Source organism: Saimiri boliviensis, chromosome 2 (genome assembly GCF_048565385.1).
Source record: "Saimiri boliviensis isolate mSaiBol1 chromosome 2, mSaiBol1.pri, whole genome shotgun sequence".
Lineage (NCBI taxonomy): Eukaryota > Metazoa > Chordata > Mammalia > Primates > Cebidae > Saimiri > Saimiri boliviensis.
The window spans coordinates 150,512,300-150,538,467 of NC_133450.1; the positions used below are offsets into that span (position 1 = coordinate 150,512,300).

A 26,168-nucleotide genomic window follows, 5' to 3' on the forward strand; every position below is an offset into this window, starting at 1 on the left:
GATTATCTGTCCTCAGAGCTGAAGGATGCATTTTTTTATTACCTTTTTTTTGGTCTATCATAAATGGTGCAATTAAAAACATCTATGCTTCAGTTTTTCTTCTGTCACATTAATTATAAAACCATTTCCAGTTACCCTAGAAAACCAAATGTTTTATAATTTCGAATCCTAGTGTGAACTCATTAGCCTGTTTATTATCAAACTGACTGCATATAAGAAGTTGGATGATAACAGAAAAGCAAAATGTTGGTCCAGTTTGTTTCTGCCAAACAGAACTCCCAAGACTGTGCCTGCCATTTGAGAGAGCTCTTTAAATAAGTCATACCAGAATAGTTAGTCCACAGTTTTATTTACAAAGCCTTAGAAAACTGATACGAATGTGCAAAGAAATTATGGTGGCCATGGAGAAAGCATGCATTCAGAGGAGCCACATTAAGTTAGATCATGGCTCTATTTCCAAAAGAATAGATTTTAAAGATAAAATCCGAGTCCAGTAAGAAATATTCTATGTGACTTGACACTCTCTCCTCCTTGTTTATCTATGTCCTCTTCACCACGGCTCTAAAATAGACTTGGCATTAGATTTCACATGATCAACATATTGTGAGCTTTATTTACTTAACTCAACAAGCGGAACTCCTGAAACTAAGAAAAGAAACTCAAAACAAGCCCAGCTACTTGCCTTGACAATTCCTCTCCTGTATAAGGATGCTAGCCATGCAGCAATTACTGGTCAACTTTTTCTCACTCCCCAAAGCCAATATCTTCACCTGCTTCTAAAGCCCCAACATGAAACAACATAATAGTGTAAATGAAAACCGATTAAGAATTAGCAATCTGGCAGTCTTGGAAGGGTTTAGAAAGTTTACTAACAAATTGCCAGAATCCCTCAGGAGTTTGCCTTGGCAAGACAAAAAGCCAAAAGCAAAAACAAACAAACAAAAAACTAGTAACAGAGGCTAGTGACTGTATCTTGAGACTTTCCTGTCCTCACAAATATCTGAATAGCAGTATAGGATTTAATTTATTGCCTATGAGAGCTGCTAAATGTAAAACCAGACCATGTGGATTATAAATCCTAATTCTACCAGTAACCTGTTATGTGACCTTCAACAAGGCACTCAAACTGTTGGTGACAGTTTCCTCATCTGAAAAATAGAGATAAATAATAGTTAATTTATAGGGTTGTTGGAATGATTAAATGAGTTAATACGTGTAAAAGATTTAGAGCAGTGCCTGGCACATAATAAGTGATATACATTCTTCATTTGTTTGTTTGAAGACAGGGTCTCAGCACTTTGGGAGGCCAAGGTGAGCAGACCACTTGAGGCCAGGAGATTGAGACCAGCCTGGCCAACATAGCAAAACCCTGACTCTACTAAAAATACAAAAATTAGCAGGGCATGGTGGTACATGCCTGTAATCCTAGCTACTTGGGAGGTTGAGACACAAGAATCATTTGAATCTGGAAGGAACAGGTTGCCATGAGCTGAGATCACATCACTGCACTCTAGCCTTGGCAACAGAGCAAGACTGTAGCTCAAAAAAAAAAAAAAAAAAAAAAAGCCGGGCGCGGTGGCTCACGACTGTAATCCCAGCACTTTGGGAGGCCAAGGCGGGTGGATCACAAGGTCAAGAGATCGAGACCATCCTGGTCAACATGGTGAAACCCCGTCCCTACTAAAAATACAAAAAATTAGCTGGGCATGGTGGCGCGTGCCTGTAATCCCAGCTACTCAGGAGGCTGAGGCAGGAGAATTGCCTGAACCCAGGAGGCGGAGGTTGTGGTGAGCCAAGATCGCACCATTGCACTCCAGCCTGGGTAACAAGAGCGAAACTCCGTCTCAAAACAAAACAAAACAACAACAACAACAACAACAACAACAACAACAACAACAACAAAAAGACAAGGTCTCAGTGTGTTGCTCAGGTTGGAGTGCAGTTGTGCAATCACAGTTCACTGTGGCCTCCGGGGCTCAAGCCATACTTTACCCCAGCCTCCTGGGTACTTGGGACCACAGGCACACACCACCATGCCTAGCTCATGTTTTTTTGTTTCTTTTGTGCAAAGGGATCTCACTATGTTGTCCAGGCTGGTCTCAAACTCCTGGGCTCAAGTGATCCTCCTGCCTTGGCATCCCAATGTGCTGTGATTATAGGCATGAGCTACCTCACCCTGCCAATCTTTTCCTTTTATTAGAAAGAATCATTTCCCTAGCCATTCCTCAAATACATGCTGAGCACATTCTATCTCCCAGGTGACAGTACCCCAGCACTAGGGAATGTGAACAAGACCTAATCCCTGCCCTCAGGGAGTTTATAGCCTATGGCAGCAGCAACACTAGTAAAAATAAACTACTTTGATAGGTGCACATTTTCATTTGCTCAGCAGTTTTCTCAAAAGCACTGTAACACTTTACTAAAATGGTAAGCTTTGATTGTTTTTCAACTACTTCTTGAGAGTTTCTGCATCTATGATGACAAGAAATTACACTGAGGTATAGATGCTGATGAGCAGCAAGGATCACTGGCTGGTCAAGGGATACCGATCAGTGCACCAATGTGCTGCTCTTGAACACACACGTCCACAAAATTACAAATTATCTTCCGGGTCCATTTGTGAAAGTTAGACCTGTGCACGCTGAGGGCCTGTGAGAGGGCGTATGCCAATCACACACTGCAGGCAGAGGCTGGGAACAGAAACGCCAGGATTGGACAGAAAGTTGCTTCAGCCGTGCTTCTTAGACCAATTTTTGCCATGTTCAGAAACGCAGCATTTCAACTAATAACAGTTCAAGGAATTATTATATATTTCTTAAATGTGCATCATATGCCCATCAGACTGCTAAGGGTTCAGGTAAATGTACAAGAAATTGTTACTGAAACATCGCTGAGACAATGATTATTGCCAAGGAAGAAGGCTTTAACCAGCTTCTGAGGAGATGGGAGATCAGTCTCAAATCTATCTCCCTGATTGACTAAAATTAGGGGTTTATACAGCAGGGAAGAAAGATATGAGAAAACAGGAACTCCAGAGGGGTAAGGAAGCAATCATGATGAATGAGAAGCCTGGCATTTCAATGTCTGGATGCAATATCTGGTTACTTTCAGTTCTTTTGATATTTTTGAGAGGCCTGGGGATCCTTTCCTGAACAAGGAACTCAAAGTTTCAAGCTGTAAGACCAAAAGCACAATTTCTATGTTTATCAAAAGAAAAACAACAACAACAACCACAAAAAACTTGTCTATGGAACTACTGGGTCAGTTTCAAAATCATCTTTGCCTTTTAAAAGTTTACTTTCTGGTGGAGGAAATAAAATGTACATGCCCATGAAAAATCGAGAACGATGCACAATGATATGTTTCTAAGCACCAGATTGGTACTATGGACTGATCTGTGAAAAGTCTGAGAAAAAGGCCATCAGTGAGGACAGAATAACCAAGGTGTTTTCTGTAGAAAGCGATGAGTATGGTATACATAGGGGAGAAAACAGAGTAAGGGCATTCAGAGTGTGAACAAAAAGATGGAGAAGTCAAAAGACATGAACAAATATCAATTGATTTATACGTTTATATTAGCGCAATTACATTTTTCAGTTTTTTATTGATAAATAATATTGTACATATTTATAGGGTACATGTGATATTTTTACATGCATAGAATGTATAATGATCAAGTCAGAGTATTTGAGGTATCCCTCGTCTCGAGTATTATTTCTATGTTTGGGGAACATTTCAAGTTCTCTCTTCTAGCTATTTTGAAATATAAGATACACTGTTGCTAACCATAGTTACCCTACTCTGCTATGGAACATTAGAATTTATAACTTCTATCTAACTGTGTTTGTACCCATTGACTAACCTCTCTTGATTCCCCTACCCCAATCCCACCCACACATCCTTCCCAGTCTCTGGTATCTATCATTATACTTTCTATCTCCATGAGGCCAACTTTTTCAACTCCTGCATATGAGTGAAGACACTGGCATAACTGTTAAATCATTTCCTTTCCACATCTTGTTCTCTTACTGTCTTCTCACTTACTCTATCTGCTCAATGATTTGACACATTTGAAACATCTAATCCTGTCTAGATCACAGAGATAGTCTTCCTTTTAATTTCAACTGGAATAAATCTAGCATAAATCTTATTTTTCCCCTTCCCACTTGATTGTCAGGACGGTGAAAAACATCATTATACAAGTCTCCATTCATACATACAAAGGTTGTAACTTCCCTCTTAATGTGAGTCATCTATGTGTTGTTTTTCTCAACTAGATTAAATCTTCATGGTACAGTCATTCACCCAGAAAGGAGGAACGGAAGAAGAGGTAAGATGTTTTCTGTTCCCTTGGGGAAGTGGGGGAAATCTTAAAACGCTTCCCTAGAAACAAACTGCATTTTTTTTTTTTGAGTCAGAGTCTTGCTCTGCCACCCAAGTGCAATCGCATGATCTCAGCTCACTGCAACCTCCACCTTCTGGGTTCAAGCAATTCTCCCCCCTCAGCCTCCCAAGCAGCTGGGATTACAGTAACCTGCCATCATGCCAGGCTAATTTTTGTATTTTTAGTAGAGACAGAGTTTCATTCACCATGTTGGCCAGGTTGGTCTTGAACTCCTGACCTCAGATGATCTGCCTGCCTCGGCCTCTTAAAGTGCTGGGATTACAGGCCTGAGGCATTGCACCTGGCCCAAACTGCATTTTAAAATTTATTTTTCTTTTTAGTCATTCCCTACACATACCTCACACACCAACTGTATTTTTGAACAGAGAAAACATCTGCTTCTATTGTCTTACCTGGTTTTGTTTGTTTTCATTTCAAACAATCTCACATTTATGGGAAAAGAATACCTTACTTGTTTGACATTAGTAAAATGAAGTGTTTCACTACTGATATCCTGTACTTCCAAACAAAAATACTGACTACCTACCAAGATTTCCAGTGACACTGAAATACTAGATTATGTTTCTGAGATAAATAGTAAAATGATTATTAAGATGGCTGCAAGTGGTTCTAAGCTCTGGCACATATATATTTGCCAGGGCTTGACATCCTTTGAAATTCAGTATTTGTAAATGGGCAACAGCAGCATATTTACTTAACTTTTGAAATGTACTTGGAAAGAATTTATTCACATACAATACAGGAAAGCTGGGAAACATCATACAAACACAGGAATATGAACACGAGTGAATTGTGATTCAGTGGATTATATGTACACACTGAAGTCACCTGAAATTTAAAGATTCACAGAAACCTAAGCAATGTATTTGAAGTCCAGAGGACAGCCAGAGCATTTTTTCCTCAGAATGCCACCAGTGCAAATGTTTGCATCAAAGTCCTCTGATAAGCAGTGGGGAAATAAAATGTATGTAACTTACTTGCATTTTCTTACAGTTAGAGGCAATTTATTATTTTTCTCATATGATAAAACATTACACATTACACTCTTTTTTGGAGATGGAGTCTCGCTCTGTCACCAGACTGGAGTGCAGTGGCACCATCTCTGCTCACTGCAACCTCTATCTCCCAGATTCAAGCAATTCTTGTGCTTCAGCCTCCCAAGTAGCTGGGGCTACAGGCATGCACCACCATGCCTGGCTAAATTTTGTATTTTTAGTAAAGACGGAGTTTCACCATATTTGCCAGGATGGTCTCTGCCTCTTGACCTGGTGATCCACCCACCTCAGCCTCCCAAAGTGCTGGGATTATAGGCGTGAGCCACCGCCCCCAGCCAAACATTATATATATATAAATATTTTTTTAATTTCAAAACAGTTGTCTGTGATTAATATCCACATGTCCTTGTCTTCCACTAATTCCAAAACCCAGCCCAAGCTGACTGCCACCTCTCTCTGTGCTAAAATAAGCTTCCTAGGGTCAACATTTACTACTGGTTGCTAAATCCATTGGACATTTTTCCAGTGTTGGCCTTACATCTCAGTAACATGATGGCCACCCTACTCCCTCCATCCTGAAGTATCCCCATCTCTTGCTTTTTATGACAATACTCTCCCGTGTCTTCCTCTCCTACTCATTCTCTTTTACTCTAAACTCAACAACGGGAATTACTCTAGTTCCTGTTATCTTCTCAACCTTTGCTCCACATTTTCTGTCGCCCATTCAGATATCTCCTGTGAGCTCCAGACCTGCGAATCAACATCTACTTCACATCTCCATATGGATGTCACAAAAGCATCTCAACACAGCACGACCAAAGCAGACCTCTAGATTCGCCCTCCCTGGCTGGACCTCTTCTTCTCTCCACTGTGTGAAGGTTGATCAACAAAGTGTGTCATTCTTGTTATGCCCAACTAAAATAAAGAGATCATGGTAAAAGCGCTCAAGGAGCAAAACACTGCTCTAAGAATGTAATTCTATGCAAGTGCTGGGGAAACTGCCTACTGCACCTGAAAACAGTTTTATCTAGTAGTTGCTCAAACAATCTCCTGTGACTTTACCTGTTACCATCACTTACCAGTCAAAACTTGCCAGCTCTCTTACTAGTGCCATTAATTCTTTCTTCCCAAATAAAATGTTTTAATTTCAGAGATTTTTCTCTGTATTTTATTTGACTTCAATCACTCAGTGACAGCCACCACATCCATCCAGCTGCACAAGCCTAAAAGCCAGGAAAGCTCTTCCCTCTCCCTCTATATCCATTTTTCATCAAATCCCATTGATGTGCCTCCTTCTCATCTCACAGATCTCCCTGTTTCTCTCTATCTCCATCACCATCTGCTTATCTCTTTCGGGGTCCACTGCAGTCTTTTTCTAACTCACCTCTTCCAGCAGCTAGTCTTGCTGTGCTCCATTCTGCTCCTGATTCTGAAATTATTTTTAATATTTTTTTTAATGTAAATCTCACCTATCTTCCTCTTACACCCTTCACAGGCTTTCCCTTGCTCTTGGGCTGATGGGAATGACTACTGTTTCTCTCTGCCCTCATCTAGTTCCGCCACCCCCTCCTCCTCCATTCTTTACCACAGGGTTCCTGGTTCCTCCTCCCCTCTGGGTCTTTGCACAGACAGACCTTTCCCCTCCCTCTCTCTGCCTAATTAATTCCCATTTAACGTTCAGACTCAGCTCCAACATGACTTCTTTAGGGTTACATTCTTGAATCATCTCCTCAAAATAAGCCAAGTCCTCTAGATTTACATCTCCATGGCACTCTGCATTTTTTTCTTTTTAGAAATTGTATACTTATCCATACTAATTTGATTATTGACTCCGAGTGCAAATAAGTCAGGAACCGCATCTCTTTTGCTTACCATTTTATCCCGAAGACCTTGAGGTCCTCGCTCTCTATCAGCTATTGTCAGCTCTCACAAGCTCTGAGCACACTAGTGCCACAGACCACTGAGTTCACGCTCTGCGGGAAGGTGAGAAGGCACACGTGCCCCCACTAACCTAGGAACCCAGAATGGCTTCTGTGTTTTGCATCTCAAAAAAGGGTTAAAGTGTACATGAGATCACTCTACACAGGGTGAAAGGAAACAATTTATAGGTTACATAGCACAGGAGAAAAACTGCTTCCATGTGTGGAAGTCACCAACAATGTTACTTCCTGTGTTGCACCTTCAAGCACATTGGCTACAACCATCTGAGGATGTTAACTATTTCTTGTCTACTCTGTGCAAAGCAGATACCCATTCTATTTATTCTTTCATTCAAAAGCATGCATGGAATGCTGATTTTGTGCAAATGCACTGTGTAAAGTACTGTGGTGGACAGGCGATGGTTAATAAGAGCTACTGCTCGTGGAGGGTCTACCATGTTCCAGGACTATAAATTATAAGTGGCATTTACAAGCAACATTTCAAGTAAATTACCATCTTATGAAAAAGCAAACACTTAATAAACCATAATACAAAACCAAAAGAAGCAAGCAGGCCTTTATAATCTACATTACTTCAGGTCCTAAACGTAGTCCAAGTTAAAGGCATTTGAGAACTTCATGAGGTCTCAGAGTTCTAATTAAAATGTACTCTTCCAGGGTTCTTAATTACTCACCAGGACATGAAACTAATTACAGCTCCCAGTAGCCAAACACATTGGCATCTAGATTAGAAAAAAACAGTTCTTATTCAAACAATTGGTTATTTGGAAGATAATCTGGCTATCCTGCAGTGAAAAAAATCCAAGCACCATTTAGCAAAGAAATATTCATGGGAGTGCCTACCATGTGTTAAGCGCTGTAGACACAAAGGTGATAAAGTCATGAACCTGCCTTTAAGGTCAGGTTTAGGGGAGACTCATGAGATCAAGTAAGTGTTGAAAAGAGGCACTGAGTAGAAAGCGGGATGCAGGCCGGCACAATGGATTATACCTGTAATCCCAGCACTTTGGGATGCCAAAGCGGGCAGATCATCTGAGGTCACGAGTTTGAGACCGGCCTGGCCAACACGGTGAAACCCCGTCTCTACTAAAAATACAACAACGAAAAATAGTTTGGGGTGGTGGCTCACAACTGTAGTCCCAGCTACCCAAGAGGCTGAGAGTCGAGAATCACTTGAACCCGGAAGGTGGAAACTACAGTAAGCCGAGATCACATCACTGCATTCCACCCATGGAAGGCAGGCCAGGAGCTGTGTCAGCAATGACCGCATTGAGGAGGTAACACCTCAGTTGAATCTTGAAAGGTCTATCCATCGAACAGATGGAAGGTGAAAAAGGAGCATGGACAAAGACACAAAGGAATATAACAACATGGAAGGTTGGGCAAACAGTCAGCAAGGCCAGGCCTGGGTTACTCACAGGGTTAGGCAATGGGAAGCCACACAAAGATATTTTTTAACCAGCTGAATTTTTTAATTTGTGCATGAAATATTCATAGCAGCACTGCTGACAAATAGCGAAAGGGCAAAACAACTCAAATGTCCATCAACTGATGAAAGGATAAACAAAATGTGGTATATCTACACAATGGAATATTATTCAGCCATAAAAAGGAATGAATTCTGACACATGCCACAACATGGATGAGCTTTGAAAACATGCTAAATCAAAAAAAGCCAGACACAAAAGGTCATGTATTTTAAGTGTCCATGTATCTGAAACATCCAGAATAGGCAAGTAGATAAAGAAAGCAGATTAGGGATAATCGCAGAAGAGAAGAGAGGGAATAAGGAGTGACTGTTTAATAGGCAATAAGCTTCCATTTGGGGTGAGGAATATATTCTTGAACTAGATCATGGTCAGTGTGGTGGTAGTTGTACAACATTCTGAATACAATAAATGACACTGAATCATACACTTTAAAATGGCAAATTGTATGTTATGCATCTTTTACTGCAATTAAGAAAAAATATAAATTTTAATATAAAATAAATTGGTTTTAAATTATAAAAGCAATACAAAAAAAATTTTTTTTCTGGTAAAGAATTCAAGAGTGAAGTTTAATTGGCTACTATTTAAAAGCATGTGACCTCATGGATCAAATGCTTTATCAAATGTGTGAATGTTAAATAATTTTTGATATTACACATAAACCACACTAAAATGCCTTTCAATAAGTAAAAGCAACCATTTTAAATACAGGGAATTCTAATTAGATTAGCATAGTTAAGGCCAAAAATATAAAGTAGCCATTGCTACCCATTTATCTTCAACCCTTGCCTTTAAGAGGCAAATGAACACAAAACACAGGTGAATCTTGCTTGGTTCTAAGACAGTGAAGGAATTTCCCTCATATTTAAAAATATTCACATAACCAGTTATATGAATCTAAATATAAAACCAATCTCCAGTAAGTTTTAAGATGGCACTCACTATCCCTGTGAAAAGTTTAACATTATTAATGAAGTCTGACAATATCTTTAGAAGGGGTAAATGGTGATAGCATTTACTAAATTGGAATTACTATTAAAATTCCGAAACTGAACATATTTATTTAACCATAAGCCAGTCTTAGTTTTAAATCAGGACTGCCCAACAAAATATCCTGTCAGTCATTCATGATGTAAATTCTGGTGTATGAGATCTATTAAAGCATGGTACACATAAAAAAGTCCTGAGACATTTGTTTTGTAATAAATCAGACAGTGGCCAATTATTACTCATTAGTAGCTTTTTTGAGATAAGCTTTCAAGTCTGCCCTTTCTCCCTTCTTTTTAATGCCAGCAAAGATCATTTTTGTTCCAGGGATGTACTTCTTGGGATTCTCCAAATACTCCATCAGTGTATCCTCTCCCCAGGAGATGCCTTTGTTCTTACTGACATCAGTGTAAGTGAATCCAGAGGCCTGACCTGTCTTCCGCCCAAAGATACCATGGAGATAAGGCCCAGTCTTGTGCTTGCCTCCCTTTTCCACGGTGTGGCATTGGGAACACTTCTGAACAAAAATCTTCTTGCCTTTCTCAACATCACCCATATTTAATTCTCTTTTTGTGTCGTCGGCGCAACAAAGGTTACCGCTCGGAAGCTGGACATGCCTCTCTCTCAACACAGAAATGTTTAAAACTAGCATTACAAAAATAAAAATTATCCTCCATAACCCCAACTCTCCATTCCTACTCTACAAAAGTAATTATTTAAGTTTTTTATTTTAATATCGTCTTCCAGAACTATGTTTTATATACAAGTGTACAGGGATGCACATGTGTGAGGGTGAGGGGATGTATGATCTTATGATGCACTTTATTTTTCCATTTAAGCTTCTGGAGAATCTTGGAATTTAAAAATTCTTGTATCATTATATGTAAGTTGAGAAGAACTCACTTTAAATTGTATTACCTTGTGATTGCTTTGGCCTTCAATTTTTTTTTTTTTTTTTTTTTTTTTTTTTTTTTTTTGAGACGGAGTTTCGCTCTTGTTACCCAGGCTGGAGTGCAATGGCGCGATCTCGGCTCACCGCAACCTCCGCCTCCTGGGTTCAGGCGATTCTCCTGCCTCAGCCTCCTGAGTAGCTGGGATTACAGGCACGCGCCACCATGCCCAGCTAATTTTTTGTATTTTTAGTAGAGGCGGGGTTTCACCACGTTGACCAGGATGGTCTCGATCTCTTGACCTCGTGATCCACCCACCTTGGCCTCCCAAAGTGCTGGGATTACAGGCTTGAGCCACCGCGCCCGGCTTTTTTTTTTTTTTTTTAATTCATGAATCAATGGCCTGTAAATAAACTGACAATGACACAGTTGGGTGTTAGGGTGGGGTTTGCTAAGAAAGATTTGTTCTATCAAAATAATTTTTAAAAACCAGTTATATGATGAAAAGAGAGCATTGTGACCATAGCAATAGCTCCCACAGTGGCATCAACCTGAACAGGATCATGACAGCAAGAGAAAACATGAGAGGTGAGGATGGTAAAATAGTTCCAGGTAATAATGCGTGAGTGACTAATTTACAAGAAGAAAACTGCATTTCACAGTCAGAGACACCAACTTCAACAGTCAAAAAGGTTTTGAAAAACAGATCTCAAACAGAAGTTAAATTGAAAAACATAAGTTATTCTTTCGAGTTAATAAGTTAGTGTGATAAAGTCAACTAAATCATATTTTCACTAAGGAAAAGGGAGAAGCTTTTTGGAAGGTATGAAACAAGGTCAAAGACAGGTGTGAAGCAAGATCTTTTGTGAGACAGTCAACATTTAGTGCTTAATCTTAGAAAATGCATCAGAAGGCCAGGCGTGGTGGCTCATGCCTCTAATCCCAGCACTTTGGAAGGTCGAAGTGAGTGGATCACCTGAGGTCAGGAGTTCAAGATCAGTCTGACCAACAGAGTGAAACCCCATCTCTACTAAAAATACAAAATTAGCCAGGCGTGGTGGTGCATGCCTGTAATCCCAGCTACTCAGGAGGCTGAGGCAGGAGAATCACTTGAACCCGTAAGGCAGATGTTGCAGTGAGCCAAGATGACACCATTGCACTCCCGTCTGGGCAACAAGAGCGAAACTTCGTCTCAAAAAGAAAAGAAAATGCATCAGAAGAGATGAGTCTATCTCTACCTGTAGTCTTAGGAATTGAATCTGTACTAACAACTTAAGTAAGGGAAGCTATTTCTAAATCTGTTTCTTGACTGTCAAATAAAATTGCTATATGATGACTTGAGGAGTAAAAAAACCTCATGCTATTTAGTCATCACATTTTTATTTCAGGGTTAGAATCAATACTCTGAGTCTCAATTTCCTTATCAACAAGGAAAACAGTTTCAGCTCACCAAGTCATCATGAGAATTACTGACATAATTCATGAAAAGCATTCAGCACAGGGCTTAGCACATAACACGTGTTCAATAAATGTTCAGTAGTATTATTGTTGTTAATATGGTCAATATCATCAATGTGCCTTTTGTCTAGGAGTTTATAATTCAGTGTCATAGGCAACAAGCCAAATGCAATGTATAAAGCTGATTTACACACAAAATATATTCCTTTTAAATCATGTTATAGAGTATTTTAATGCACAACTGCTTAATATGAGATGTGCTGCTAATATATTAATTGATCAAACTTCTAAAATCATATTTTAAATGTACTTGAGTGACCAAATGAGAATTCATCTTTTTTTTTCAACTTTTACTTTAGACTCAGGGAGTATTTGTGCAGCTTTGTTATCTGGGTACACTGGAAGTCTGGGGTACAAATGACCCTGTTGCTCAGGTACTGAGCATAGTACCCGATGGTTAGTTTTTCAGTCCTTGCCCCTCTCCCTCCTTCTCCCCTTTAGTAGGCTCCAGTTTCTATTACTGCCATCATTATGTCCATGAGTACTTAATGTTTAGCTTCTGCTAGAAGTGAGAACATGCCCTAGGAGAATTTATGTTGTACTTTGTTTTTTAGTGTCTCAGATCCACCAGGAAAGAATGAAACATTGTTCTCCTTCCTAGAGAGGAAGCGAGATATCAAGACCATTGTAGCCACAGCTGTCTCTATAAATTGTTCTAGAACAAACTGAGCACCAGGTGTGGAGTAGCCGCTAAACTGTCCTTGGGAAGGTCCTTTCCAGCCTGGACAGGACAGGGAGTGATGGCAGTTACTCAGCACTCAAATGCAGCATCACGTGGACACAGGAACAAGGGCAGCAGCGGCCACTGCGGACTTAGTGATAAGGGGTTGTACTCATTTTAAGAACTGCACATCTGGAAGATCCTTTTCAAAACTGAAGGGAAGTTCCATGAAGGCAGTGGCTTTGCCTTGTTCACCGCTGTAGCCCCAAACAAGAACAGTCCCTGTACCGCAATAAGCAATCCATATCCAGGAATGAATGAAGGCTTGGATCATGAAAGCCTCCAGGAATCTTTGTGAAGTAGGAGGAAAAAAAAAAAGAGGTCCCAAAATGACTGATAGTTGACTTTCCAATAATTGTGGGAGATAGGACTCAAACTCCTTCTCTTAAAATTTGGTAAATGAAAAACAAAAGTGACATTAATAGCACTTGGTTTGTCAGATAAATAAATATATTTTTGGCCTACTAATCACTGAAAGCAATTAAATTAAAAGCAAACAAGGATGTTGTACAGATAAAAGAGTTCTACGTGAGATGCAGGATTAGCTAATATAGAGGTTTTTGACATTTTAAGGTTACTTACCTTCTGAGATCGGATGAAAGCTACGAAGCCCTCCACAGAAAATTCCATATGCAGACGCTGCACCAATCACAGGGGTAGGAGTGGGAGTGGAGTGTGGGAGAAAATGAGCAGAGCTTAATGGAGAACTCATTAAAGAAAAGCAGAATAAGAAGGGTCTGATGCCCCTTTTGAATCTATCTCAATCAGTCAAAACACCTCTTACCAACTCTATTGTATAAAGCACATGTGTATCTTCCTCTGGCCAGTTTTCTAAATTCAGAGTTATGCATATTGGTTAGGTTAGTTTAAGTGCCACTATTTTTGCACTGTTTGGAGAAGACTGTGGATTTAGGGGGACTTTCAAAATGTGCTTGAGTTTTGAGGTACTGGGAATCGAGACATAAAAATAGTTTTACTAACAAGAGCAACAAACAACACTAAAAGGAAAGACCAAGAAAAAGATGGTACAATTTCAATGGAGAAAGAACTAGGAGGCAAATAACAGGACACAGCAGACATTTTGGACAAGGCTACAGAATAAAGGGTGGGTTTTCTCTCAGGAATTCAAAAGCACACCAGGAGGCAGCACTGAGAAAGACAGTTCAGTGCTCAGGTGGCTGAAATGGTGACAAGAATCTTTTTTTTTTTTTTCTTTTTTTTTGAGATGGAGTTTCACTCTTGTTACCCAGGCTGGAGTGCAATGGCGCGATCTTGGCTCACCGCAACCTCCACCTCCTGGGTTCAAGCAATTCTCCTGCCTCAGCCTCCTGAGTAGCTGGGATTACAGGCACGCGCCACCATGCCCAGCTGATTTTTAGTATTTTTAGTAGAGACGGGGTTTCACCATGTTGACCAGGATGGTCTCGATCTGTTGACCTTGTGATCCACCCGCCTCAGCCTCCCAAAGTGCTGGGATTACAGGCTTGAGCCACCGCGCCCGGCCGACAAGAATCTTTAAATTAAGTCCAGAGACATAATAAATGCTGAAGAGGAAACAGGGCTGGATTCAAATCTCAATTCCATTCCTTCCTGGCTGTATCCCATCGGGCAAGGTACTTAATTTCTCTGTGCTCTGTGTTCCCTATGATTGAATAATTTTGAAGTACAACGCTTTACCTTGAGTATTTTGTTTTCAATGGTGAATCCATATTTCATGATGGTTTGACTGTATTGCTTATAACTGAGTCATGAGCCACAGAATCCAGTTCTTTAGTATATTAAACATGTTCCAGTTATTTAGTATATTAAATAGTGAGTACTATTGTGAAAGAGTAATTGAAGGTATTGCTAAAGTTTGGATGTTTGTCTCCTGCAAATCTCATGCTGAAATTTGATCCCCAATGCTGGAGGTGAGGATCAGTGGGAGGTGTTTAGGTCCTGCGGGCAGATCTCTCATGAACGACCTGATGCCACCTTCACAGTAATGAGGAAGTTCTCTCATTCTACTAGAGCTCTAAGGGAGCCTGGTACCTCCTCTCTCCTTCTGTTGCTTCAGCTCTCGCTGTGTTATTCACACACGCCGACTCCCCTTCACCTTCAGCTGGGAGTAGAAGCAGCCTGAAGACCTCACCAGAAGCAGATGCTGGCAACGTGTTTCTTGTACAGCTTGCAGAACCATGAGCCAAATAATCCTCTTCTCTAAAAAGTACCCAGTCTCAAGTATTCCTTTATAGCAAAACAAATGGACTAAGACAGACATTATACAGGTAGCGGAATGCAAAAGAGTAATCTCCAATTCTTGTGTTTCAGTTAAAACAAAAACCTCTTAAAAAGTAACATTTTCAAACCAGAATGGATTTCATCACTAGAAAAAACAACTTCTGAACTTCTATATTTTTGTGCAACAAAAATCGCTCTTGAGACACAGTACACAAAAATGCATTTTAGAAATATTCTCAACAAAGACTAAGACAAATTGTGCTACAGCTGCTATAATTTTGGTAGTATTCATTCAGTTAACAAGTACTTACTGAGCACCTATGCCATTTGCAAGATCTTGTGCTTGCTATAAAGTATTAGATATTTTCTACTTTTCTTCTTGATGTGACTAGGAACTTATAATCAGTTGGAATTAAAATATTAATATTTTATGTGACTAGGAACTTATAATTAGTTGGAATTTAATATCTAATTAATATTAAAGTACTTATATACATTTGCTAACTAAGTAAGGTACATGGTCAGCAAATGTATACAAGTACTCTACACTTATGAATCCAAGCTGGAAAATACGCTTCAGGATATTATTCAGGAAACATTTCCCAACCTAGCAAGGCAGAACAATATTCAACTCCAGGTAATACAGAGAACACCACAAAGATATTCCTCAAGAAGACCAACCTCAAGGCACATGATCGTCAGATTCACCAGGGTTGAAACGAAGGAGAAAATACTAAGGGCAGCCAGAGAGAAAGGTCAGGTTACCCACAAAGGGAAGCCCATCAGACTCACAGCAGATCTCTCAGCAGAAACCCTACAGGCCAGAAGAGAGTGGGGGCCAATATTCAACATCCTTAAAGAAAAGAACTTTCAACCCGGAATTTCACATCCAGCCAAACTAAGCTTCAGAAGCAAAGGAAAAATAAAATCTTTTGTGAACAAGCAAGCACTCAGAGATTTCATCACCACCAGGCCTGCTTTACAAGAGCTTCTGAAAGAACCACTACATATAGAAAGGAACGACCAGTATCAGCCTTTCTAAAAAACACCAAAAAGTAAAGAGCATCAACGTAATGAAGAATTTACATCAACTAATGGACGAAACAGTCAGCTAACATTAAATGCCAGTATTAAACTCACATATATTGTTATTAATTCTAAATTTAAATGGACTAAATCCCCCAATCCAAAGACACAGACAGGCAAATTGGATAAAAAGCAAAAACCCATCGGTATGCTGCATCCAGACCCATCTCACATGCAAGGATACACAAAGACTCAAAACAAAGGGATGGAGAAAGATTTACCAACCAAATGGAGAGCAAAAATAAGTAAATAAATAAAAAGCAGGAGTTGCAATTTTTGCCTCTGATAAACTTTAGGGCAACAAAGATCAAAAGAAGGAAAGAAGGACATTACATAATGATAAAAGGATCAATGCAACAAGAAGAGCTAAAGATCCTAAATACATACGCACCCAATACAGGAATACCCAGATATATAAGACTTATAAAGAGACTTAGACTCCACACAATAATAGTGGGAGACCAACATCAATATTAGACAGATCGATAAGACGGAAAATTAACTACGATATCCAGGACTTGAACTCCAATCCGGAACAAGTAAACTTAATTAACATTTATAGAGCTCTCCACTTTAAATACACAAAATACACACTCTTATCAGTACCACATCACACCTACTTACAGCTTTAAATGAAATATTGGTTGGCTGCTTGTTTGTTATTTTCTTCCCTCATTTTTTCTCATGTCTCCATTATTAAGCACAATTATAGGCATACCCATTTTTAGACTGCATTCTAGCCTGGGCAATAAAGCAACACCCCAGTTCTCTCTCCCTCTCCCTCTTCCTCTTTCTTCCTCTCCTTCATTCTTTTTTTAAATTATTCTTTTTGTTCTTTCTTTCCTTTTTTTTTTTTTTTTTTTTTTTTTTAAAAAAAAGAAGTACTCTATAAAAAGAACAGACAATAAGAGAGACGTCAAAGAAAGCTTGTTACATTTGCAAAAAGAGAGAGATAAAAAATAGGAAGAGGTCACTTTGGAATAGAAAAGTAATAAAAAGATTTGGAAGATGATACTTGGAGTGAAACATATATAAGGAATGGCTTGAAAACAAGCATAATGGAAAACAAACCAAGCAGCCTCAAAACCATCCCACTTTCTAACGAAATAAGAGTACTTCCCACCAATGTGAATTGATTTAAAATTATTGAATAGTCTCTCGTTAGGCTCCTGAACATCTTCAGTGCTGGATTACCAGTAAATGCATGTGGCTCTGCATTTTATTGATGACACAAAATAGTTGCACTCCAGGCTTTACTCAAAAGAACCACTTAGGCTCCCACCCCTTGGTGTTCATTAAAACCTCCACTGAGGCAGGGTGTGGTGGCTTACGACTATAATCCTAGCACTTTGGGAAGCTGAGGCAGGTGGATCACCTGAGGTCAGGAGTTCAAGACCAACCTGGTCAACATGGCGAAACCCTGTCTCTACTAAAAATACAGAAACGATTATCCAGGCATGGTGGTAGGCGCCTGTAATCCCAGATACTCGTAAGGCTGAGGTAGGCGAATTGCTAGAACCCAGGGGGCAGAGGCTGCAGTAAACCGAGATCACACCACTGCACTCCAGCCTGGGCAACAGAGCAAGACTCAGTCTCAAAAACAAAAACAAAAACAAAAACAAAAGAGAGGAAGGAGAGAGGAGAGGAGAGGAGAGGGGAGGAGGGGAGAGGAGGGGAGAGGAGGGGAGGGACTCAACTGAAAGAACCACTCTTGGGAGGATTGCCTTACAGACATGTGGTCTTGCCATCCTTCTAACATCCTGAAATCTATCTCCAGATTAACTCAGATTAGCCAAGACCTGGCTACCTGGACAACCTTCCCCTGCTCCTCCCACAGCCTCCTCCCTGCAGAAGAGTGTTATGCATCCTTCTTTCATCACATCTTCAGCTTGCATAAAAGGTACTCAAAAAAGCCAATTCTATGAAATTCTACCTTGGGTAGGAAACTCGTTTAGCACAATTATGAGGCACAATATTCATGTCAGAGAAGTTCCAGTCTGAACTCAGCACCAAAACAGATGTGCCCTTTTGGAGCAATTGCTTTAGTACACACAGTCAACTCGGTAACAGATAATGTGCCTTTCCCAACCGGCACCTCGAAAAGTTGGAGGCCAGTCAGAGTGTAGGTCATTGCATGAAGCACTATAAATCTAATTCCAAGCTCTGTTTTATGTTAATTACTGACTTTCTTCTCCCTTTAAATGTGTAAAAGCATCAGTATTTGCCTGTGTCCTTTGCAACTGACTTAAATCCTTTCTACAGAAAGATAGATTGTAAATATATGATTAATTGGATTTCTCCTCCTGCAAGTGAGAGAAGTCCACCTGGTCTTCATCCCTAAATAATCAGATTAATGCCTGGTGGGCTTGCAGCAGGCCTGCAGGAGATACTGTCCACTATTTCTGCATCTCCCAGAACCTCCTGGACGTTCAGCCACGTGTCAGGTACACCAACACCCACACACCCACAGCCAGATGCCAAATCAATCAGGACTGCCAGGAAGTTCCAGGAATTAATAGACAGCTTTACACAACCAGAAGGGGGCAAACTCCAGTCATGCCCAGCAGTATTGCTTCCAAGTTTCAAAAAGCAAGGCAGGTCAGTTTTCAGAAAATCCGTCTGGAAAGAGAACTGTATTTTACACATCACACGTAAGTGTCTTTGTATTACACATCACATTCAACACACTTTACTGACCAGCTACTTTGTGCTAAAACAAATGACAATGTTGAAGGGGCCTTAAGGACAATAGAGTTTCGGCCCTCCCCACGGCAGAAGATAGCAGGGACTCCTGGTGAGCATGGACCTTGGACATCAGACAGGCATGGCTCCGAGTGCTCTGAGTCTTGCCTTTGCCACTTACTGGCTGTGACTGCAGCCAAGTAACTCTCTGAGCCTCCATTTCCTCATTTGTAAAGTAGAGGTGGTGATGATGATGATGATGATGATGATGATGATGGTATCCTTACCTTGTCTCAAGGTTGTTGATTTGTAAGGGATTTGGCAGAGTGTCTGACATACAGTATGACTTAGTAACTGTTACCTTCTCTCCAGTTCACCTCTCTTTTTCCAAAAACTTTAAATCACTTCAGTGAGTGAGAACATTCTATAAAGCTAAATATAATCAAAGGCAAATTGAAATAATTACTATAAAGAAAGAAAAATAATAACACACTCTCACTTGCCTCACAACTCTATTAAAGTGCTATTAATCCACATTTTTAAATGAAGATGCTGAGACTCCGATATGTCAGAAAGTTTGTCCAAGTGAGTGGCAGCGCTGTGATTTGGATTCATGCAATCTGACTCTAGACGCCATATTATTAACTGCCTGTAAAATACTGATTTGAAATTCATGAAAAATTTTGTGCAAGAACAGAAGAAGGGGCAGTGTATTTCTACTTGGGAATGGTGGTCAAAAAGCCTTTGTGAAAAAGAGAACATCAGAGCCGGGCCTTAAAAGAAGAGCAAGATTTCATTTTGATAGAAGTAAAATGGAAATGGAGATATAAAAAGGAGGACTATTCCAGGCTGAGAAATTGGTGCCAACAATGTGGAGGCATAAAAGGACATGATGTGCCGGAAAACAGGGAGAAATTTGCGTGGATAGACATCTCTTGGCTCATGGATACAACATGGCGTAAACCAGTCATGGTAATCCTATTCCCACTTCCCAGACAGAGAAATGAAGCAATAGGAAGAATTAGAGAACACGTTGGGGCCAAATAATATCATACCTAGAACATCTTCTGGAACATTTGAACCTTAGAGGCAATAGTAGTGGGCCGTAGATGGTTATAGAAGAGGAGATACATGATACTACCCATGTTCCAAGAAAACATTGTCAGTAATGTCGGGAAAACATTAGAATGAGAGAGAGAAAACAGTTAAGGGTATCCTGTTATATTTTAGCTAAGAGACAGTGAAGGGCTGGATGGGGGCAATGGAAGTGAATATGCACACAGATATCCCAGAGGGAAACTGGCTGGGCTTGACCACGGATATGGGTGCCTGGAAAGGCCAATAAGGAGAAGAAGAAGAAGGCAGTTATTATTGTAAAGTGTAAAATATTGTTCTTTGGAAAGCAGTATAGTAATAGGGGTGCACTGAGCTGCAATGAACAACACCCAACTAATAGATATTTAGACAATAAAGACATTTCATTATCTCACAACAGAAGTCTGGCCTGGGCGTGGTGGCTCACAACTGTAATCTCAGCACTTTGGGAGGCTGAGGCGGGTGGATCACCTGAGGTCAGGAGTTTGACCAGCCTGCTCAACGTGGCAAAACCCCATCTCTATTGCATATACAAAAAAATTGCCAGAGGTGGTGATGGGTGCCTGTAATCTTAGCTACTCAGAGACTGAGGCAGGATAATTGCTTGAACCCAGGAGGCAGACGTTGCAGTGAGCCGAGATTGCACCACTGCACTCCAGCCTGGGCAACAGGAGCAAAACTCCATCTCAGCAACAACAACAACAACAACAACAACAACAACAAAGTCTGATGGCAGAGAGTCCCAGGGGTAGTGCGACTGCTCAGTGATGCTAGAGACTGGGCTGGTGTCTCTCAAATCCCCTAACCTTTTCCTCACATCTCACATGGTGGCAGCAGCAGTTCCAAGAATCCTTTCTTGATATGAGAGTATCCAAAAAAGGCAGGGCCTCTCTTCCCAAATCCTAGAAGCTTCTGAACAAACTTCCTGTATGCCACAATGTCTTCACTGGCCACCCCCAGCTACGAGGAAGTTGGAATATTAAGTATCTGGTAAATGGAGATAGGATTACCATGACAGGCTTACACGGTGACGTATCCACGGGCCAAGTTCATTATGAGCTGATCTCATTCAGGTGTTGATAAGGAAAAAGAGGTCATGACTGGTGAGTGGGTAGCCAACAGTGTTTGCCATAAGCATTCTGAATAAGCAGTCACCCTTCTAGAAAACGGGAATTTGCAAGATGATCCTGTAATAATTGGGAGTGAAGCATCTTGCTGATGAAAGCCAAGCTCCTATTCAGCAGTCTCAGAAGGGATGGCTTAGCCCAATTTCCTTTCTCAGGACCAAGAACATACTTTTGAGTTGCTGAGCTTGGCAGGAAGGTGGAGGAAAGGATGATACAGAACCTCTAGGATTTGTGATTCAGACTGAGAGAACTTCTGGTAAAGCAGTCTCAGGTGAGAAAGAACGTTTTCTCCTCCCAGTAGTCTTCAGAACTGAAGAAGACTGGCTCAATTTTTTCACCAGGGCTACATGATCCTCTTTTGCATGTTCAAGTGCTAACAGGTCCAGTTCAACTACCACTTCCTTCAAGACGCTTTTCCTATGACTGGTCAGCTCGTGCCCCACTGTGCTATTTACACACATTTACATAAACTTTCCAATCATTCCTGATGCACTTGCCTTCCAACCCTAAATTCGCAAGCTATCATCAAATCCAGTCAACTTGATCTAAATAGTTACTGATTCTGACCACCTCTCTCATCTTCATTGCTGACAATAACTGCTCGAGTCTAATGGACATGTACTACATGCCAGGTATTATTCTATATATTTTACACTTATTAATCCATTTGATCCTTTCAACAACCCCATTAGGTAGATCATAGTAATTATTTTACGCAGAAAGAAACTTGGAGACACAAACAGTAAGGAACTGGATCAAATTCACATAGGTAGTAAGTGACAGAGGTACTATTAGGAGTTCATGCCTCAGTTGATAACTACACTGCCTCTGTCATCTAAACCACATTCCATTTAACCTAAATATTGCAACAGGTTCCTATCTTACCTCCTTGGCCTGCACTCAACTTCTTTTCAATGCATTTATCCTGGAGTTAGAATGACCTTTATAAACCACAAAGTATAATCGTGACACAATCCCACCATCCCTGATGCTCTCCATAATGGAGCCCTGCCTACCTGTCCTGCCTTATCCTGTGTTAGCCTTCTCCTCAACCTTTGCACTCTAACTACCTTGGCTGTTTCCTTCCTTCCTACCCCAGGACCTTTGCACAGGCAGTTCTCCCAACCGAGAAGGCTCTTCTTTACTTCCAATCCTGTCCACCTTACCTACTGTTATGATTTGGCTGTGCCTCCACCCAAATCTCTTGAATCATACTTCCACAATTCCCACATGTTGTGGGAGGGACCCAGTGGGAGATAACTTGAATTATGGGGGCATTATCCCCCATACTGTTCTCATGGTAGTGAATAAGTCTCACAAGATCTGATGGGTTTATCAGGGGTTTCCGCTTCTGCATCTTCCTCATTTACTCTTGCTGTCACCACCTAAGACGTGCCTTTCACCTCCCACCATGGTTCTGAGGCTCCCCGGCCATGTGGAACTGTAAGTCCAATTAACCCTCTTTTTCTTCCCAGTCGTGGGTATATTTTTGTCAGCAGCATGAAAACAGACTAATATACCTACTTAACTTCTCATTGTTCACATCACAATTTCAATGTCACTTCACACTAGGGAAAGCCTTCCCCTAACTAGTTCAAGTTCTGATAGGTCATGGCAGATTCTGTTAATGCATCACTAGATCATCAACCTCACGAGGGCAGGGCAGTATTTGTGTACTTTGTTCATCAGTTTATCTCCAGTGATGAACCCAGTGTTTGGCTCAGGAATTAGTCCACTTTATTACAGCTACAAATCTTAGCTCCCTTGCCAAAGTACAGATTCTTTGAGGTCCAGGACTGTGCCCTAGAGAAGCAGTCAGCTACAGTAAAGAGAACGTGGACTTTGGCCCATACTAATTCAAAATCCAACTATACCACAACCATATCTGAATGCATGACTTCTCAAGTCTCAACCGCATTTTCTGTTATTGGGAATAATGGCATTGTGAGGTCTAAAAGAGATACTGAAAATAGCCTGCTAGCGAATCTATCAGCTAATGCTTCTTAGATCTTTCTTCCCAGGTGCATCTTTGGGTCCCAGGGGATCAATGACATAAGCAGTGAGAATAAAGAGCTAAGATTCTGCGACCACCCCACACAGTCATCACCGGCCACAGGCCATGGCTTCCTTCTCTACCACTTGGCATGCCTGGGTGCCACCATGTGAAAACATGCAAAAATGTCACAGTGAGCAAGAGGTTAAGGATTTGCTAGGAAGCAAAGGGAAGAAAGGGAATAGAATGAACCTGGTACATGTTAAGTAGCCACTAAGTGCCAGGCGTTTTCATATATTATCTCATTTAATACATAGCAAAAAGAAATCTGACTCTACAAATGAAGAAACAGAGACTCAGGCAGGTTAGGTCTCACCCATCACCTCAGCACAGGTAAGTGGTAGAGACTCTGACCCCAACCCAGGTCTCTATTTTTCCATTGGACTTGCTCCTGCCACCCCAGGGCACTACCCCAAAGTGAATCTCTTCCTCACTCTTGCTTCTGGGTAAGTGTGCATTAAAAGACCCAATGCATCTTTATGCATATGTACTGTCAACATGACCCTGATGTATGTGGGAAGAATCAGGCAACTTAGTCATATCTGAGCATGCAGTATCTCAAGATTAAATATTTGCAAATGAATTAAACATGTTAGAGTCTATATTCTTAAAAGCTACATACTACTTGAGCAGAAAGACTCTCTATTTTGCTTAATATCAAAGTTGGCTAGATAATTTCTTTCAATTAACCTGATTTTGAATGAGCTTTAATTTAATGTATTAAGAGCAGTTAGTCATTAGTGTTCCCTGGGCCTAAATGAAGTTATACAAAATGAGTAATGAAGTCTAAAAGGGAGGTCAGGAAGGACAGAGTAAGCTCTATGCCCTCTCTCTGAGATGCTACCCCAGATCTGAGCTTGCAGTGGAGAAATAAGCTCCTGGTACTTCACACAACTTGTCCCATCGCAGAAACTATGTGCTACGGTTATTCAAAATGCAATCCACCCCCTACCTGCGTCTGAATCTCCTGGGATGCTTGTTAGAATGCCACTTTCTGGTCTACAGATTCAGAGTCTCTGAGGATGATGCCCAGAAATCAGCATATTATCAAGCACCCCTAGATATTTCTAATTCATCCCAAGGTTTGAGCTCCTAAAACTTAAGAGTAAAAATGCACAAATCGAAATAATTCAACATATTTATTTATTCCAAGGGGATATATTTTTTTAAACTGGAAATGTTTAAATAAATATTTATCCCCACAACTCTAAAAACAAGACATTCTCCATTTCGAAATGGGGAATGTCAAGTTTTGAAATATATAGGCATGCTCTCTCTTTAAACACAGCCAGGCATCAGCTGCCTTGCACCTGGGAGGAGAAGAGAGCAACAGTTAGCAACTCACTGGTTCAGGAGATCTACACCATGCATTCCAGCAACCCTGACCAACTCACCTTTGTATTCAATTCCTAAGTAATTTGATCTTGTGGGGGAAGGGCATGTTTTCTAAATTTATAACTTCAGTATGATCTTTGGTTAGAAATAGACTCCCTGACTCAACTACTAATTGCATGTTCAGGACACTCTTTTATTCTTCTGTACAAGCACCAGAAAATGTAATTTTTTAGATAAATTACTTCCTTTTCTTATTATTCACCACTGCTAAAGCCAGTTGCCTGCTAACCTACTAATCAAAATTCTGGATATGGGAAATTAATTTTATAAAAGAAACCTAAGAGTTGAACAGGTCCTTGTGATTAAACTACCTCTAATCTTACACCAGTTTAGCAATCTCTGTTCCTTTGCTTCCTGGGACTTGCCACAAACCTGAGTTCCCTGAAACTTGATGACCAAGTCCCCAAGCATGGGCTCATCAGTCTCAGGGTTTACCAGAATCTTCCCATTTGGGAGAGCTCTGAGAGTTTTATCACCTTGGAAACAGGCTCTCTGAATGTGCATAGAAAGAATATTTTTTAAAGCACCATAAGAAAACAGGGTTTAGTTACCCCCAAATGTAAGAGTCACGATTCAAAACTGTCACCGACTCAGTAGCATCTTAGTCAAGAATAGTATCTTCAACTTGACACATCACAGTATGTGTACTTCTGCTAACCAAACTGGTAATTGGAAAAAAACAGATCAAAAATATCCCATCTCCATATTTATTTTATTATTGTTTCTTCAAAAAATGCAATGGCTTCACTTTCCAAACTGGTCAGGCCATGGCTGATATAGTCACTATATGTGTGTATGAAACAGTAAATATTAGACTTCTAGTTACCTGTGTCATTTGTAGAAATCCTGATTTTGGAAAAGGAAGTGTAAAAGATACATTCAAAGAAGACATTTTAAACCTTAAAATGGAACTGCTTGCTTTGATGCAAATAGCTATGGTGTGTGTGTATGCACGCGTGTGTATATAAGAGAGAGAAAGAGAGGAAGGAAGGAAAGAAAAGATTTGGATGAAATATTTCTTTCGGACTATCACTTCTAGTATTACAAGTTGCGAAGCCTGCATCGTTAGTATATTATCTCTGTTGAATGATGAGGTGAATGAAATCAGTTCTTTTTATTCTATGTTCTGGACGTGCTAAACAACACCGATACAATGATTCCACCTCTTATTTGTTTCACAATAAATTATGGAATTGTTTGCGGGCAGTGCTAGGAGCTGGAAACAAAGATGACTGAAGCAAGGTTAGAGTTTATTGCCTGCGTCTTAATATCGGAGCGGGAGGCGGGGTGCGGGGGGTTATACCCTTGCTCCCTGCTCCACCGCAGCCCGGACTGCTGTCGAGCTAGTTGTGCCACTGCTCCCGGCTTCTGAGAACTCCCCACCCAGCCCACGAACCTAACGCTAGGGTTCTCTCTGCGTTCCCCAAGAGCCAAAGACTCAAGTTCAACTCCGGAGCCGCGGCGCTCCCCGCGCACCCAGCGAACCCCTAGCTCCACGGAGCACCGCACCAGGTTCCCCGGACCTGTCCTCCCGCCCGTCGGACTGCGCCCGACCCCGCGCCCG

The 26,168-nt window shown here is 40.7% G+C and overlaps 2 protein-coding genes and 1 pseudogene across 5 annotated transcripts in view; all 3 read right to left on the bottom strand.

The window, feature by feature from the left end:
• The window catches only part of GDA (guanine deaminase), a 117,245-nt gene that overhangs the window by 83,547 nt on the left and 7,530 nt on the right, over positions 1-26,168 (bottom strand). The window lies entirely within an intron of this gene.
• Positions 1-26,168, bottom strand: part of C2H9orf85 (chromosome 2 C9orf85 homolog) — a 241,069-nt gene that overhangs the window by 29,424 nt on the left and 185,477 nt on the right. The gene's annotated exons all lie outside the window — the stretch shown is intronic.
• LOC120360709 (cytochrome c, somatic pseudogene) lies at positions 1,599-26,157 on the bottom strand (annotated as a pseudogene). Its single transcript, XR_012516562.1, has one exon. The product of XR_012516562.1 is annotated as a cytochrome c, somatic pseudogene (transcript).